This window comes from Callorhinus ursinus, unplaced genomic scaffold (genome assembly GCF_003265705.2).
Source record: "Callorhinus ursinus isolate GAN/ISIS: 27379988/994484 unplaced genomic scaffold, GSC_fseal_2.0 scaffold16, whole genome shotgun sequence".
Taxonomy (NCBI): domain Eukaryota; kingdom Metazoa; phylum Chordata; class Mammalia; order Carnivora; family Otariidae; genus Callorhinus; species Callorhinus ursinus.
This window is the reverse complement of record NW_027397078.1, coordinates 22,262,775-22,276,083: the sequence shown is the minus strand read 5'-3', so window position 1 is coordinate 22,276,083 and position 13,309 is coordinate 22,262,775. Positions and strand designations below refer to the sequence as shown.

The 13,309-nt window shown below is 37.2% G+C and overlaps 1 long non-coding RNA gene across 2 annotated transcripts in view; it reads left to right on the top strand.

Annotated features, from left to right (window-relative positions):
- The window catches only part of LOC141374319 (uncharacterized), a 147,065-nt gene extending 134,664 nt beyond the window's left edge, over positions 1 to 12,401 (top strand). Inside the window, exon 3 of one of the 2 annotated variants that reach the window (XR_012381096.1) lies at positions 12,307 to 12,401. This is a non-coding gene — a long non-coding RNA (uncharacterized lncRNA). Of the gene's footprint in view, positions 1 to 12,132 lie in introns of both variants that reach the window. The other variant, XR_012381095.1, reaches the window with a different exon arrangement.
- The last annotated feature ends 908 nt before the right edge of the window (positions 12,402 to 13,309 follow it).

Here is a 13,309-nt window from a genome sequence, read left to right as displayed (position 1 = left end):
CAGATGAACAGGGGCCCATGCTTAGAAGTCCTCCTGTTTGTCAACATCTTGAAATCCTTAGTAATTTTTGATGAAGGGGCCCTGCATTTTCATTTTTCACTGGGCCTGCTAAATTGCTTAGCTGGCCCTGACTTCAATATGCTGTTAATTATGAAATCATCTAATTTTGATGAAAAACTTAAAAAAATTTTTAATGTTTATTTGTATGTGCATATCAGTAAGTAGATACATGTATAAAATATTCATAGATAAAATGTCCATCATTCAGCAAATAGCTATTGAGGGCAAACTTTTATGTATGTGAAGAATATACTACTTTATCATTTATCGCTATATTATTTGATATATTTTTATCAGAAAGACAGAAAGATCAAGAAGTTTTACAATTCCTGAGACAGATGTTCCAAAGAATGTTACCTGAAAGCTCTTTATTAACTATTCAGAGGACACACAGGTACATCCCTTCTCCCTAAGTGTCAACCCAGAGGTGTCTTGTGTGGCCCACTCAGTTTTCATGTGCTCAGCCAAGAGTAGTAACTTTACTGCCACAAAAATCATTTTCATTGTGCAAAATAAAGTGACTCAACTGCCAAAAGCAATGTTCATGACAAAAAACAACAGTAATTTTTTCTCTTTTTACAAATAAAATTAAGTATGATAACGGCATGTTGAGCTTGAGGAACGATGGAGCGCGCTCTCTTTTTTCTGTATGTGGTTTTAGAATTCCTTTGGCTATGAATTGGTCATTCCTTGATGTAGAAACAGTCTGATATAAAACATCAGACAATTTCCAGAAACTGTGATATTTTGAAACTTAAAGAGATAAAAAATAAGCAAATGGTCAAATTAAGTAAGTCAATAAAAGCTGTGAGAGGGAGGGAGCTCTCCTGGCTTCTAATGGCTTTGAAAATATGAAGTAGTAAATCAAATTTCATTTTATCCTCACAGAAGGCATCATGAGAGCTCAGTCTCCACCACAGAACTGAGATTACCAAATGTTTGCTTCTTAGTAATGATAGCCCTGGTAAGAAAATTGCCAATCTTCAGCTTATTCAAAAATCCCAAGTCTTTATAAAGCCCAATCAACAAATGTGCAGTTTGAAATTCTATTTTTGCATCTCCCTGACAAATCTCTAATTAAAAATACAATGATTTTAAGTATCACACTAAAGCAGTGGATTACAGTTTATGCCTTCTTATTTTTAAATGTTAATATGAAATTCCGGTTTCTAGAGAGTCCTCCCCACCTTTTATAAATGTTAAAGAATTTTGGAAAAACTAAGACAATAAGCAAAATCTCTGTATATATGTGAGAGCTTTGATGACAAAGCCTGTGGTATACACATACACTCAAGTTTTTGCATTATTTATGAACAAAAGAAGTCTTAACTGCTGACCTTAAAACACTTTTAGCTACCTTACTATTTTCTTAGTGTAACAAGTAGAAAATAGTTTGTGTCTTGGGGAATCCATAATAAAACCTCAAAGGCACATTGCATTTTGGTTAAGGTATGGATGGTAGATTAGATCACTGTTGAGCAAATATTCACTCCCAACCTCCCCCGCCCCCACCTACGTGGGAAGGCTGTACATCCATGATCCACCGATGTTGTGTTTGGCCATGTAACTTGCCTCTGCCAAATGGATGTTAGCGGGCATGACATAACCCAAGACTCGAAATGTGCTTGTGTGATTCTGGGCTTGGGCTCATTCTGTTCCCACTGTATCACTGTCATGAGAAGAGGGTACGGGTAGCCCCTGGTGCAAAGAGGATGAGAGATACATAGAGCGGACTTGGATCCTAGCTTCAGCTTGGAGCCACGCCCAAACAAAGTCAGCCAAGATCATAAAACCTCAGCCAACCTGCAGAAACATGAGCGAGAAATAAATTCTTGGCTGTATGCACTGAATTTGAGTTTCTTCCTTTCTACACAATATAACTGTGACAACAGCAAACTGATTCAACCCAGTATTCAAAGAACTACACAGGTATTTTTAAGCTCTTCCAGGGCAAACTCTGGTTCGATACGTACCCAGGCAAGGTACATTAGATTCATTGCTAGAATTGTTAAGCTGAGACATCAAACAATATGAGATTAGTTGAAAACAATATTCTCTACAAAAATTGTTTATGAAAAATCACCAAGCGTTTATATTAAAATACACATACATTTCAGTTATCTTATACTTCAACAATATGTTCATCCTGACATTCACCAAATATCTTTTAATGTCTATTATGCACTACCAGGCACACGTGAGGATCATTTAGACTCCTAACCAGGGGTGCACAAGGAGTGGCCCAGAGTTTAATAAGCACAGGAAATAAGATCCATCTAGGAACTTTCTGACACGTTCTCCCCATCACCTTCATCCCATGTTGTCTCAGTTGGTGTCTAACCTCTTTCCTGCTGACTTGGCTATTTTCAGAAGTTTTACTACTATTACTGTTTGGTACATTTCTCTACCTCTTTTTTTCGACTTTCTGTTTTTACAGCATTTTAAATAAAATGTTGCCAAGAAGAAAATGCTCCTAGAAAACCTACCTTCCTAGTTTAGAGCAATTTGTTTCTTGGGAATAGGAGAGAAGAATGGTAAACTACTCAAATTTTTACCACGATGCTCTGTGAAATGTATGTTCTATCGGCTTCAAGCAAATCACTTAGCTGCACTGTGCCTCAGTTTCCTTTCTCATCTATCAAATGTGGAAAAGAATAATATATACCCATGCTCCTCAGCATTGACACGATCACATGGTGTGTCTGAAAACACTAATGTAACTCATTTGTTTCTCTTTATTTAGAGGCAGTTTTCAGCCATATCAAGTTTTCTTCTTATAAAAAAAAAAAACCTGCCTTTCACTATTGCAGTAATATATCTCTTGTACAGCATCTACCACTAAATGAAAATGCATTTCCTTTTCATAAAAGCAAAGAAACAATTTCACACGGAAGAACTTTTTTTCTAAATCTTGCTTCGAGCATCACTATTATGGATATACCTGTTTGTGAGTTTACTGCTTCACAGTGGTCCAAATGGCCCAAAATAGATCTTGTCAATGAACAGTTTGCTATTATGATTGATATGTTCACACTACAGTTGTGTTTCATAAAATATGTATGTTGTTTTGTTTTATTTGGTTTCATTCTTTCTTATTTATCCATGATGTTTTTGTTTGAAGTTGATGTGTCTGATTCAGCTATAGCTTGGTCATTGCCATATGACCTTTCTTGGTGTTTGTCTTTGGGCTCCTTATCTAGTCATCAGTCCAAGAACCAGAAAAAGGAAACAAAATCTGGTTTCATTCAAATAGTAAATGGTTTGGCTCAGTAGAAGTATAAAAGGGAACTGTTGGTTAAAACCATTATTGAGGGGTGCGTGGGTGGCTCAGTTGGTCAAGTGGCTGTCTTTCGCTCTGGTCATGATCCCAGAGTCCTGGGATCGAGTCCCTCATTGGGCTCCCTGCTCAGCGCGGAGTCTGCTTCTCCCTCTCCCTCTGCTCCTACCCCCCCGACTTGTGCTCTCTTGCTCACTCTCTCAAATAAATAAAATCTTAAAAAAAAACATTATTGAAATTTTCAAATATAATTTCTATATTATATACTTCTCTCTGTTTTATTATCTCTATATCCTATACCTCATTGCTATGGATATTTCAGAGCTTTCTTACTCTTTAAATTCCTCTACAGTTTTAAAAATGTGAAATCATGAAAACAGAGTTTAAAAAAAACTATCCGGGTGCTAAGATAAAACTCATATTGAAAGACCTAGATTAAAACTAAAATTTAATAGGAAATACTTGATTTAAAAGTTGTGTTCTTTTATGAATAATTTTCTTAAAGTGACAAAAAATGTACACGTCTTAATAGTTACCACAACATTAAGTGTAGGTACAGTAGAACCTGAAATTTAATAATTCTGGAGAGAGATTCTTCAATTTTGGAAAGGCATGACTCTAAGCAGTGAAGAAGTTAATTACTTCATAGCATGTTGATTCATTCTAAGAAAATAAAGTTTTAAATGTCACACTCATCCTAAGGTTCAGCTCAGTGTCTTACATTGTACATAATATGGTTGCGACAGACCCCATAAACCATGTACCACTGAAAATAGGAAAGGACCTCCCTTATGCAAATACCAGATATTACACATTAATCACAATATGCTTTTCCATCAGTTTCACATTTACATATAAGTGCAATGCACACAGCCATTTTCTTTTGAATGAATTTTAGGTGCATTTAAAAAACACATTATACTTATAGACACTGATATTTTTAAAAGCTGTTGAAGTTGAAATCAAATTAGAACAAACCAGTTAATATTCATTTTAATAGGAGCACAAATGACTCAGTGTAGGGAAAGCCAATAATGAGTTGTTCTACTTTGCCATCATAATGCACACTTAATGTGTTGTCCCTCACACAGCAACACGATGCCACCATTAACAGAACATCTGCTTTCTGCTGTTTTTCAAATGTGACAGTGAGTTTTTTTCTGAAGCAACTACACTATAGAACTTAATTTCACCAAATTCTCTGGATGCCTTAACTAGAGGTACTGAATATATAAATTTAACTCTTTACAGAATGTATTTATTTATTCATTACTTTATTATGCTTGTAGTTTAATAATATTCTGAGTGGATTAATTAATTCATTGACACTGAATGAGAACTTACTATCTCTGCTAATTGAGAGTAAAAATATTTTGGGTATTCATAGGAATTGTAAGCTCTGGTACCAAAATGTTAACAATTTTTATGTATATTCAAGAGAATTCTGGGTGCTTAAATTATTTTCTCTATATTCTAAGTTTTCTGTAATGGGTAAGCTTCTCTACCCATTCTTGAAATGCTGGCTTGCCTTCATATTTGTCTTACTCTGTACTCTTTTTCTTGCCAATCTCATTCATGTTCATTGCTTCCATTTTCAAATACCTGCTTATGACTTCAGATGTGGATCTCGAGGTCAGACCTCTCTGACCGTTCAGCTTCGTATATATTTCGGCTTGCCTGATACCTTCCCTTTAGTGTTTATGAAAGGTGCTTCACATGCAACCTTTTTTTAAATTGAACTCACAACCATACCCCCAAATTACATCCATTCTGATGCCCAATGTTGGTAAACTGTACACTTGCAGATTCCCCAATCTCAGCAAGTGATGCAAGTGTGCGTGCACGCACCCATACCACGGATATAAGCAGGCATTTGGGACACTGTTTTCTCCTACACCATCCATATGCGAACTAGCTTGTGAGTCACGCAGATTCTGTTCATATGTGGCTTTGTCCTATGCAGGTTTCTCCATCTCCAGTGTCATAATCCTGCAATACTGTGCAAGTATCCAGAATTCTTTTTCTACATTTTTGTTTTGTTTTCTTTGTTTCTCTTAATCTGTTTTCTACATTGCAGCCACAGAGATCTTTAGAAAATACATACCTGATCAGGTCATGCCCCTGCTTTAACACCTTCAGTGGTTTTATTTTGCACCTGAAAAGAAACTCAAACTCCTTACTGCTCTTCCCATAGATTTTCACACTCAGACCAAAGTGGTCTTCTTCCAGTCTGTTGAGTGCACCAAACTTATTCTTCTATCAGACCCTTGCACAGGCAGGTCCCTTAAGGAACAGTCTTCAAACCCTACCTCACCTTTGTTATTCTAACTCGCATCTGTCCTTTCCCTAGGTTAAAATACTGATTCTTCAGGACAACCTTCTCAAACTTACTGAATCAAATAGTATCGTACTATTTTATCTCCCTGTCCTTTACCTTCATAACCTCGAGCAGTTTGTGATAAATATGTGTGTGTGTCTACTGGATTTATACCTGTCTCTCCCACTAGATGATAAGCTCCATGAAGGCAGGGTCTGCTCATAGTTTGTTCACCATTTTATCCTCAGTTCCCAGCACAGCACATGGCCAAACTCTTTACCAGTAAATAACTACTGAATGGAGGATTGTGATATTTTGTATTCAGGAAAATATTAAAGTGGGGGGTGAAATATATGAAGTCTGGTTGGTATTCAAAGTGCACAGAATCAGACCATTTTCACTTGCTTTGAGAATGCATGAATCTTACTTTGAGATTCCACTTCTGACTTGAGTAAAAAAGACAACTAACTGTCCATCAGATGAAAAGAACATAGTTTCTCCTAAATAAGAGTGCTAAGCTAAGAGCATATTTCCAAAGGGTCTTCTCAACTGAATGCTCAGGGCGATTCTATCATGAGCAATGTCCTTGCAATAAATATCACATTAATTTTTTTCCTTATCATGACTTTAATGCTAGTTTATAGCTGAGACCACTCATTTTGATTATCAAAATTTTGAATAATATGAAAGAGGAAGTATTGCCCAGAGCTGATTACAATACACGATACCGAAGAAGGTTGCTTATCCACTGGTCAAGGAGTCTTTGCCTCTTCTGAGCAGAAAAAGAACTCTTCCAACACCTCTCTCTGTCTCTTGTTCAGTCTAGGCCGTTGCTATTTTTATAACTTTGGTCAAGTTCCTGGCTATAGTAAATAGAAACTAAATACATAAGTGAAAGCTTTTTATTCTCACGAGCCTCCCTCTCTTTGCCTATGTAATCCAGTGACTAAAAGCGACAGCAGAGGCTGCATATGATGAGGCATAGAGCACAGGTGTAATGTTGGGGGTCCTCAGTAATTAAGTAGTTCCGATGATTCTCATCTTACAGTATTTGTTCTGCCTCCTTCGTTTTCTCCCTCCCATCCCCATGGCCCCACGGCAGACAGGTATTGTAGAGAACGGAGTGGGAAAACCTGTGCGCCCCATCCCACAACTCGGTCACACCTTAGATGTAAAAAGCGGTCTGGGGAGCTAAGCGAATGACATTTTCCAGTCACAACCACTTCTCTCTTAGGACACATCTGACTTGTCTGTAGTGGTTGAGAATCGGCTTTTCTGTCCTGTCCCTTCTTACCTGCCCCGTGAGTGCACAGGCATGCACTGAGATGCTTGGTTTGACCATGCCACTAAGAGTGAGCGTATAAAGAACACAAATGAATAACAAACCCAAACCCCTCTTAACCCATCAGATTTTAAATGTTTGAAATACGCCAGTATCCCTTCATAACTTCCAATCAGTGTTTTCTTTGCCGGTGAAAATATACTCTCTTGATATATAACTCACATGACTGCTAATGTCTAAAATATCCAAACTTTTCTCCTTGCTTGGCAGGCATCCTTTACTTTTTCCCCTTCATTTCGAAAAGAGATTCCCAACAATCCTTCTTTTAAAGATAAAAATATACAGGCCCCTAGTCTTTAGGTTGACTAAACTTGTGTGTCTTTGTAGGCATCTTTTTTTCCCCGCCCTCCTTAAATCCTTGTACTTTTCCCACTTTCAGCCAAGGAAAATCTTATCAACTACCTGGTCAGAACTTACATGATTATTATTATGTATATGTTGTTATTATATTTGTTTGGCAGTTTACTCCTTTCCAAGTAAATTAATGGCATTTCATTTGAAACTTATATTACCTACACGTTTTCTGTAGAATCTAAAATTCTTTTCCATTTATAGTAAGCACCAGTAACAAACAGTAAATACTTGCGATAGGCTAGTCCACCAACCTCTCAGAATAGAATCTGAAGCCTAGACAGGCAAAGGTATGTTCCAGTTGAGTGGTCCACACGTCACTCCTCATTTTGTTATAGGACCATGGCTACACCTTCGAAAATAGTAGGATGTAAGAGTAATTTATCGCTGCTTACACTTAAAGTTACTCTGATGGAAAGAAGAATGAGTGAGTTGTAAACCTTGTGGATTTCCATTTAGTACCATGAAGACACACAGGATTCATTACTGCACACTCCACTCTTGGCATGGTGCTTAGCCGTATATGTATTTGTTAAATAAATGACAAGCAGAAAGAGAGTAGCTGCTGAGTTGATAAAACATGAAGACATTAACGATGAAACAGCAGACCCCTTGAAGTTCACTGTTTGAATGCAACCTTTCAGTATGGGAATTAGAAGCCTCAATTTTGCGTCTTGTGGCACATATCCCATTTAAGCAGTTGCCTGATGGATGCTAACAACTGTTGAAGCACAGTTGTTTCGAAGAAGGTAAAAAAAACAAAAAACACCAAAACAAACCACAGCATTAGAGACTTTAAGACCTTTTGTTCTAAATTTAGTACAGCATATGCAACTTGGGAGTTCCAGCTACAGTTATGGTCAGAAATTCCTTAATCATTTATTTTTTCTAGGTGTGAGAGTCGGAATTTTAATATTACCCTCAGTAGTTCACAGCCACATATAATCACCTCCTGTTGAATGCAGGAGGGACCTGTGAATATGATGGGATATCACTCCCGTGATTAATTTGTTATATAGCACAGCTGACTTTAAGGAAGGGAGATTATCTTTAGTGGACTGGACCTAATCAGGTGAGCCCTCAAAAGGGGCAAGTTTCCTTCTTCCCGGAGAAAGGGATTCAGGTACTGGGGATTCTACATAAGGGAGATTCTCCACTGATGGTTCTGAAAATGGAGAGGGCTAAATGGCAAGGAATGCAGTCAATTTCTAGGAGCCAAGAATGGCCCCTGCCTGACAGCTAGCAAAGAAATGGAGACCCTAGGCCTACAGTGACAGGTTAACTCGATTCTGCCAACAACCTGAATCTTGCAGGGAGACCCTTCCTAAGAGCCTCCTGATAAGAATGCAGCCCAGCCACAGGACACCTTGAGAGTGAGGACCCGAGCAGAGAACACAAATGAGTTGCATCTACACTACTCACCAACAGAAATGTGAGATAGTAGATGGGTGTTATTTTAAGCCACTGAGTTTGACATAATTTGTTATGCAACGATGGAACACTAAGGTACTGGGTATCTCAAAGGATGGATCCAGACTGATTTTTAGGACTTTCTCAAAGTTTCAATCCAAGAAATATTTCTAAATAACTAGTAATTTGTGAAACTTACAGAGTGTCTTCTCATATGTACTTTTATTTCATCATCCCACCAATTCAGTAAAAAGAATATCCTTATTCTCCACTCTAAATTTTTTTTAACATAATCTCATATAGGGTAATTTTATTGCTCAAGATCACAAAGGCAGACAGTGGAATGAGGCGTAGAATTTAAAACAAGGCCAGGTATACTTAAGTATCACTGCTCTTAGTGTGTGAGGACAGGATCAGTGTTAAACACTGAAGACTCACCAGGACTGGGGCTAGGGTGAGGCAAGGGAGGCACTGACTTTGAGCTCAAAATTTAAGGTCAGGGGTAGACCACACAATCTCAGTAATCAAGATAAATTATGCTTTCATTCAATATTAAATAAAATAAAGTTAATGCCAAAGATCCATTATGAGAAAATATCACACTTTTAAATAAAGACACCATCCATGGGCTGAAAATAGGGTTAGACAAGTGAGGCACACACTGTTGGGGTCATGCAAGTGCAGGGTCAGATCCCATCTCTTTAAAACTTTAATATTTTATTCCCCACTCCCCTCACCTTAATCCTGATCCTAACTCAATAACATGTACCCTTGATGCTTCCTTGTCTTCCAGTTACTAGGAAGTATTAACATACTCTCTTATTTCTGAAGTTTATTCAGAAACTTTCTTTTTATTTAATTTAATTTATTCATTTATTTACTTGAGAGAGGGAGAGATCACGAGCAGGGGGAAAGTGTAAAGGGAGAAGCAAACTCCCCGCTGAACAGGGAGCCCAACGTGGGACCTGATCCCCGAAACCTGGGATCTGACCTGAGCTGAAGGCAGCTGCCCGACCAAGTGAACCACCCAGGTGCCTCTATTCAGAAACTTTCTACTCAGTTATTTTGGTTGCTTGGCAAGTGGCAAAGTTATGTGTTCAAAAATAGTTCTCCTTATCAAATTCAACACTCAAAAAAACAAATAATCCAGTTAAGAAATAGGCAGAAGACATGAAAAGACGCTTTTCCAAAGAAGACATCCAGATGGCTAAGACACATGAAAAGATGCTCAACATCACTCATCATCAGGGAAATACAAATCAAAACTATGATGAGATACCACCTCATACCTGTCAGAATGGCTAAAATCAACAACACAAGAAACAACAGGTGTTGGCGAGGATGCGGAGAAATGGGAACCCTCTTGTACTCTTGGTGGGAAGGCAAACTGGTGCAGCCTCTCTGGAAAACAGTATGGAGGTTCCTCAGAAAGTTAAAAAATAGAACTACCCTATGATCCAGCAATTGCACTACTAGGTATTTACGCAAAGGATACAAAAATACAGATTCAAAGGAGTACATGCTCCCTGATGTTTATAGCAGCATAATCAACGATAGCCAAACTGGGGAAAGAGCCCAAATGTCCATCAACTGATGAATGGATAAAGTAGATGTGGAATATTACTCAGCCATCAAAAAGAATGAAATCTTGCCATTTGCAATGATGTGGATGGAGCTAGTGTATTATGCCAAGTGTAATAAATCAGAGAAAAACAAATACCATATGATCTCACTCATATGTGGAATTTAAGAAAGAAAACAGGTGAACATATGGGAAAGGGGAAAAGAAAAAAAGGAGAGAGCAAAACAAACCATAAGAGACGCTTAATGATAGAGAACAAACTAAGGGTTGATGGAGGGAGGCTGGTGGGGGATGGGCTAGATGGGGGATGGGTATTAAAGAGGGCGCCTGTTGTGATGAGTGCTGGGTGTTGTATATAAGTGATGAATCACTGAATTCTACTCCAGAAACCAGTATAGCACTGTATGTTAACTAACTAAAACTTAAAAACCAAAAAAAAAAAACCCCAAAATAGAGTTCTCTTGATCTGCCAAATTGGCTCCTGGCTATGTTAATCTGAGCATGGTGTCACAGGTATTGTACTCCTCAAAGACAGTGCATCCATTCCTCTGAATTAGCCTGGATCATTAACAGATATGTCCTGTGTCTCCTAAATATTGTTATCTTGGCTGGAACTGATGTCCAAGAGAATAAGGCATGGGAATGAAGAAGCCTTCAGAAATTCGGTCCTTCACTGGCAGTGTAGCCACTGAAATGGATGAAATGGTATTGGAAGCAGCAGGTTTAAGAGTGGACAGTTTGTCTAAGTTGAACTGGAGCAGAAGGTAAAGGTGAAAAAGGTCTTCAGCCACTGAAAGGCTAAAATTGTTGTCAGGAGCCAAATCATTCTAGGTAACTTCTGCTTGAGAACATGTTATTACATCACTCACAGAGGAGCAGGATGGATGAAGGCACAGGGGAATACAGTTCTAACAGCTGAATGGTGACAAACCTGGTTTTATAACCTGACTCCTTATCCATAGTTTCAGTGTCTTTGCTCGGCAACATTTTGTATTACCAGGCTTATTAACCTAGAAATGTGTCTAAAAAGTGACCTTCTCAAGAAGTAAACAGTCATTCAAAAATCTAAGTATTTTATTTACTAACAAGTAAAATGAGAAGTTGGAAAATCTTTTTTAATAAATTGAGAGTACATATTAGCATATTTATTCAAACAAGTCAGATATTTTTGCATTGGCTACATTAATGAATAGAGTCCTGAGTCTATTAGGACAGCCCTATATTGAATAAATTTGTGAACCCAGAGGAGGGAGTCCACAATTTTATCTTTTATGTACATACATACAAGCTAAGATAGTAATAACATTAAAACTAGTTGCCATGTCCACATTAGAATTTATAAAGAAAAAAATAAAACTCAATTGAGTTGACACTGACTGGTTAGCTATATAGAAAGAACATAGAAAGTATATTCCTTCAAAGAAAACTAGCTTTGAATAAATTATAGTAAAATTTTCTATTTTCCAAAATTATAACTATCTGTAGGCACAAATAATGTCATGTGACAAAGACTAGGGCCTGAACATGGATTATTCCAGTGCTGCTCATTAATAATTATTATTAACAGATGAATTATTCATCCAGTTACTAACTGATTTAGTTCTCAAGCAAGATTTGTTATTTAAAATTACAAAAAATACAATTTTGAGCTAAAGAGTTTACTGATATTGATTAGACAAAAAAATCTAGCTTTCTTTATCTATATATCTAGCTCTCTGGGCAGTAAAATGGGGCAACTGTAAGGCTTACCTCAAAAAAACAGAATGGAAGATAACAGAAGGTTCTACCTATAGATATATTTCAGCTAATAATCTCAGAAGAAATGACAGAACTCCAGAATTACAATTCAGCAGCCCCTAATGGATTAATGGATGACACTGATGATCCTCAATGACCGCCAACATTACCACAAAGGAAACAACAGATGTTTTGTGCCTCCTAATGGAATTAACACAATGTCACTTCAGGAGTGATTTTGCCAACAAAGAGACAAATATTTAAATAAACCCTAATCTGAACAAGCTTCCTATAACTACTGAAGATAAATGATACTGAGCATCAGGTATATTGAGTTACTTTATCCTTTGTAATGTTATATGTGATGGGGAATTTTCTATAATAAAATGATTTTATTATAAATATGTCTTTACATTTGAAAACCCAAGTAAAATGGAAGCATTTGTAGCAAAATATAAATCACTAAACAGGTCCATAAAGAAATATAAAACTTTCATTGACCGATAGAACCTGAAACTCAATCCTGATATATTTTCAGGGCACATTTTGCCCTCAAACTGTACCAGGATCAGCCAGGTTGAAAGGTCCGTTACACCAAATGATGAAGGAAAAGCTAATCAGCACTTTAAGTAAGCTCTTACAAGCTGTACAAGAAGATGGGAAATTACTCAACCACTTTAACAGGCTAACTGTCCTTGATACAGAAACCAGATGAGTGTGCCCCAAGAAAAAAATACTTGAGTCAAGCTTACTCATATACATATTCTAAATAAATTCATAGCATATCCAGTACAGCAGCGAATTGAATGAAGAAAGAGGCTGTGTCCAAGGAACGCAAAGATCATATGACATTAGAAAAAACTGTGAATTAGTTAACAGAGAGAGAAGAGAAAGCATTTTATCATGTTCTGAGAGTAGAGAAAAAGACCTTTGATAAAAATTCAACACCAATTCGTGCCAGTAACTGTTAACAAACATATTAGAATAGAATTTCCATATTCTAAAATCAACAGCACACATACGTAAGTGTGAAATGTTAAAACATTCCCCCTGAAGTCAAAACAGGATATGGAGGTGTGGTACCATTTCTACCGTTCAAACCTGGACTGGTTTGTGGAGCCAGCATATAGCCATACATAGGAATACCAAAATAAAAGTTATGGATTATGAAAAGAGATAATAAGATCCCCTAATTAAAAACTCCAAAGAAATTGGCTGTCAAGTATTCAAATT